We start from the raw sequence: 6,000 nt of genomic DNA on the forward strand, positions 1-6,000 counted from the left end.
GCTATCTCCACAGCGTGTCCTCAGCATTTCTTACTACCCCTGCTTAAGCCTTTAACTGTTTATTTAGTAATTACTGTTTACATACCTTTCTTCCACTGTGAGCTTTTCTTTAAAATTTTTTAAGTTTATTTGAGAGAGAGATAGTGCTAGTGGGGGAGGGGGAGAAAGAGAGAACCTCAAGCAGGCTGTTAGCGCAGAGCCTAAGGCCGCCGGGCTTGAACTCATGAAACCGCAAGATCATGCCCTGAGCTGAAACCAAGAGTCTGACAGTTAACCCACTGAGCCACCCAGGTGCTCCCACTGTAAGCTTTTCAAAGTAAGTGATTAGTTTCAATAATTTCTGAATCCCTGCAACTGACATGGTTCCTGACACATGTTAGGTGCTCACCAAACACTCCAGTGTTCTCATTAGAAGGCTACCATTTTGCCTGGCCTCACCACCCACTGGAAATCCAGGACCCACTCTTTTTTTTTTTTTTTAATGCTTATTTATTTTTGAGAGAGAGACACACCATGAGCGGGGAAAGGGCAGAGAGAGAGGGAGACACAGAATCTGAAGCAGGCTCCCGGCTCTAAGCTGTCAGCACAGAGCCGAATGCAGGGCTCAACTCATGAGCCCTGAGTTCATGACCTGAGCCAATGTCAGACGCTTAACTGACTGAGCCACTCAGGCGCCCTAAGGACCTACTCTTTTAAGGGGAACCCTGACAATAAGTCTTAAGTGAGGCAAGTGTTGGGAGGTGTAGAGAGGATGGAGGCATACTTTTTTCTTGAGAAACAGTAGGACAGAGGAGGCTGGGTTCTAGGCCTTTAGACAAACTGAGAGGAGTAGGAGATAATGGGGCACAATCTAATCACAAAGACAGTTGTGGGGCACGGCCAGGGCTGCTGCATCAGGATGTGTGGAGTGTGTGAGTGTGTGTGAGAGAGACAGACAGACAGAGAGAGGGAGGGAGGGGAAGAAGGATGGAGATGAGTTCGAGGTGCCTGGAGTGGAATGCAGGTGTGTACAATGGTGGGATGCCAATGATGATTCTGCCACAGATAGAGGTAGAGGGAGGGGATGTTACATGAAGGGTGTGGTAGTCTAAATGAGCTGTGTCTTTGTAGGAAGTGGGAATGGAGAGTAGGGGAGAGCTGGTTGTTGTTTTGTTTACACCAATTTCCGTACTGTTCATCCCATATAAGGAAAGAACACCTGTGATCACAGGATCTGCATCTACAGTTAATAGATTAATAGAAGGAAATTGGCCAAGAGTCATTGGTATGTGTGATAAGTAAGAGGGCTTTGGTAAGCAGTCCCTGGATAGGGACATGGCAGGGAGCGTCGACTGAGAGGCAAGGGAGTCAAAGGGGGAAGCTGAATGTCTATAGTGTAAAAGGCTTTGCAGTTGGGAGAATGAGATCTTTGTGGCCATGAGGCTCGTGGCTGCCAAAAGGAGCCTACACAAGAGAGACTTGCTAGTTAAAAACGAGGTCCAAGTCAGAAAGGCTGGATTGCTGGCTGGCTGTACCCTTCAATATATTTTCTATTACAATAATTTTCAGTAGATTTCTTAAAATTTTTACTTGTTAAATATAAAATCTTGCAAAAATATTTAAAGGCTATAAAGAAAAAAAGCACTCACTATCTCATTATCCTAACACAGCCATGTAAAATTTTTACACATTTCTTCTAGTCTGTCCACACACTGGTTGAAGTTAGAGTATATTCATAATTTTTATCTTTGAAAAACATTAAACATTATATCATGTATAGTTCACCTTTTGATATAGTCTTTGTTGTGATAATTTTTAATAGCCACATAATATTGAATGGATGTACCATCATTTAGCATACCTTTATGTTATGTTACTTGGTAACAATGAGTTTATTTTCTCCTCCTCCTTCTTCTTGATCATCAACTGCTTTAAAGAGACAGAAAGTAGGAGCGCCTTGGTGGCTTAGTCAGTTAAGCGTTGGACTTCAGCTCAGGTCATGATCTCACAGTTTGTGAGCTCGAGCCCTGTGTTGGGCTCTGGGCTGACAGCTCAGAGCCTGGAACCTGCTTCGGATTCTGTGTCTCCCTCTCTCTCTCTTCCCTGCTTGTACCATCTGTCTCTCTTTCAAAAATAAATAAAACATATAAAAAGAAAAAAAGAGGCAGAAAGTAGATTAGTGGTTGCCAGGAACTGAGAGAGAGGAATGGGGAGTAACTGTTGATGGATTTTTTTTAAGGGTAATGAAAAGCTTTTAAAATTAGTAGTGTTGCTTGCACAACTCTGTGAATATACTCTAAAAAGACCCAATGAGTTTTATACTTCAAAAGGGTGAATTATCCTCTATAAAGCTGTTTTAAAAATGATGCTACAGTAGGGCACCTGGGGGGCTCAGTAGGTTGGGCATCCAACTTTGGCTCAGGTCATGATCTCGCTGTTCATGAGTTTGAGCCCCGCATTGGACTCTGCACTGACAGATCTGAGCCTGCTTGGGAGTCTCTCTTTCTGCTCCTCTCCTACTTGCTTGCATGTGCACTCACTCTCTCTCAGAATAAATAAATAAACTTAAAAAAAAAAGATACTTACAATGAACATCTTCTTACGTATAGTTTTACCTTCTTTTGGATTATTTACTCTAGTTCAATTCTAAGAAATGTCATCATTGAGACAACGTGAAAGAAAGTTTGTTGCCTTGAATACATATGGCCAAACTTCTCTCCGAAGGTTTTACTTTTCCTTTTCTTCTTCACCAACTCAGTATCCTAAGCAAAATGTGAGTGCTAAGGATACAATCAGTCATTTCGTTTTCTACTTACCTCCCTTTGCAGACCATCTTGTGAGCAGTTGGATGGCCGCTCTAGGCTGGCCCACTGTGCCATTTGGGGAGACGATGTTGAAGAGAAGTGGGAGGTGAGGGAAGAAGGGAGAAGCAGAGATAACTGACAGACTTCCTGTGAAGAATAATGGATGTTCTATCCCCCACCGACTCGTGCTTCTCTGTGTCTCCATATACTTGTGGTTTGGTGTTTCTGAATCTGGAATCTGGGTCTGCTTTATTCTTGTAGCCAACATGTCTGGAGTGTGTTTTTGTTTTGTGTACTACTCACTATGCTAGATGCTTTACACAAATTAAGTACTTTAAAATATAATGTAATAGGTAGTTATAATTAGTATGTTCATTCTATAGGTGAGGAAACTTGAGGAAAATGTATAGCTAATCAAGGGCAGGGTCAGGATTTGAACCTGTAGTTCCAGTTCGGAAATCTGGCTCTTAACCACTATGCCATCTGACTACAAACCCTCTTTTTTGGCTGCCTTCATAATGATACTTTAACAAAACACCTATGATGTTCTTTTTTTTACGTTTATCTGTTTTGAGAGAGAGAAAGAGAATGCAAGCAAGCAGGGGAGGGGCAGAGAGAGAAGGAAAGAGAGGGAGAGAGAGAGAGAATCCCAAGCAAGCTCCATGCTGACACGGAGCCTGACATGGGGCTCAATCCCATGAACTGTGAGATCATGACATGAGCCAAAATCAAGAGTGGAACACTTAACTGACTGAGACACCAGGCGCCCTCACACCTATGACATTCCAATTACTCTGGGGTCTTCCATGGAGGAGTGGCTAGGTGCTATTTTCCTCACTGTTTGGCATCTTAAGAAAAGGCTGACCTGACAGCAAAGGCAGCAAAAGAGATTATGAGAAGATTAAATAAGGTTATCAACATACAGGGCAAGAATGGGAAATTAAGATTGCAGACTCTGTAGCAGTATATGTTTATCTTTTATGAGCTAATTAAGACTGATTACAAAAGATAAAACTTTTACCTGAATAGCTCTAGAAGCTCAATGTACAGATGACATTTTTTTAAAAGGGTGTAGGTGGGAATGTGTGTGTGTTTGTGTGTGTGTGTGTGTGTGTGTGTGTGTAAAACAATTTGGTCTGATCATTTGATCCTTAACAATCATATGGGTAAGTCTGATTATCATTTTCATGTTACAGAGGAGGAAGCCAGCTCAGAGAAAGTACATGATTTATTTAGTTAGAATCAAACTCAGAATCTTGAATTTCCAATTCACTTGAGAGTGTTTTCCTCTGTGTTAGCTGCCTTACCCACAGCTGTCTCAAATGTATAGGGAAGGTGGATAAATGATTTAATGTGAATTGTATTAGCATCATTGATATTTCTTGGATGGAAGTGCTTCCAATAAATAATAAATTCTCAAGTGTGTAAGGGTAAATACACATTATCACTCAGCAACTGGCTGTAATACCACCCAAAGCTCACTGGCAATGTGCTGAGTGAATATGAGGTTCAGGCTGTCTCTCTAGTTCAGATATAATACATTGTGTTTATAGAAGATGTCTGTTGATAGTGGCAAAAGCGTCACACATGAATATGTCCCTAAATAAAAGAAGACAAGAAGGTATTGTGGTTGCAGTTAAGCATGTATTTTTGGAGATGGCCAGACCAGGCTTCAGATCTCATTTCTTCCAATTACTGTGTGACCTTCCATAAGCTGTTTAACCTTTCTTCATGCATAAAAGTAACTAGAGTTAAATATTAGTTAATTTTTTTCTTTTGAAATAAGATTTGTCTACAGTAAAATGCACAAATTTTTAGTGGGCCATTCCATAAATTTTGATAAAGACTTACACTTGTATAACCTGAATTCCAGAAAGTTCCCTGCAAGCCCCCTCCCAGTCAACCCCATAGGCAGTCATTGAAAGGACTTGTAAATATTCACACTCCTACTCACATTGCAGGGTTATCTGTTTGCCCACGCCCTGATCGACAGGGAGTTATCAAACCTGGATTCAATAAATTTTTACTGTTCACTCCAAGACATATTCAGTAGACCTGACAGGAATATCACTTTCAAAGAGCTTACTGTCCCTAAGGGGAAAGGCGTGTACCTGATTAAGTATAGGACAGGATACAAAGAGACAAGGTACGAAGTGCTGCTGAGAGCAGAAACTTGGTGCTAACAAGGGTGGGGGTCAGGAATACATCATGGATATGAAGGGGGTTTGTTTACATTCCTTTTTCAAAAACGTTTATTATTTTTAGAGAGAGCATGTGTGTGTGTGTGCGCGCGCACACACACATACACTTGCAAGTGGCGGGGGGGGGCAGAGAGAGAGAGAGAGAGAGAATCTCAAGGAGGACCCACACTATTAGAGCGGAGCCCAGCCCAACTCTGGGTTCAATCCCAAGAACTGTTGAGATCATGACCTGTGCCTAAATCAAAAGTCTGATGCTCAACCGCTGAGCCACCCAGGTGCCCTACACTCCTTTTATGTCCACCTCATCATTATGCATGTAGTAGACAATAAACGCTTGTATCATTTGTTGGTAATTAGTGAATATTTACTTATTTAATGATTCATGATCTTTGGATCCCTTGATCCTCCCTCAATTGCCTCCCCCTCTTTACCAGTCTTTTTTGGTCTGGCATTTAATTTATATATTTTAAAATATACTATTAAGAACACTATCGCATTTCAAAAACAGTCAATCTAGGGGCACCTGGATGGCTTAGTCGGTTGAGCGTCCGACTTTCGCTTAGGTCATGATCTCGCGGTTCGTGAGTTCGAGCCCCGCATCGGGCTCTGTGCTGACTGCCAGCTCAGAGCCTGGAGCCTATTTTGGAGTCTGTCACTCCCTCTCTCTCTGACCTTCCCCTGCTCGCGCTGTCTCTCTCTCTCCTTGAAATAAAAATTAAAAAAAAAAAAAAGTCAATCCAGTTAGAAAATGGGCAAAAGGCATGAACAGATATTTCACTGGAGAGGATGTACAGATGGCAAAGAAGCACACAAAAAGATGTTCATGAGCCCTTAGGGAAATGCAGATCAAAATTACAGTGAGATATCACTACACACCTATCAGAATGGCTAAAATAAAAAAATACTAACAACACCAAATGCTGGTGAGGATGCAGAGAAACCGGATCACTCATGTATTTCTGGTGGAAAGGTAAAATGGTATGGCCACTTAAGAAAAATATGCAGTTTCATATAAA

This window comes from Hyaena hyaena, unplaced genomic scaffold (assembly GCF_003009895.1).
Source record: "Hyaena hyaena isolate Hyena2069 unplaced genomic scaffold, ASM300989v1 scaffold_220, whole genome shotgun sequence".
Taxonomy (NCBI): Eukaryota; Metazoa; Chordata; class Mammalia; order Carnivora; family Hyaenidae; genus Hyaena; species Hyaena hyaena.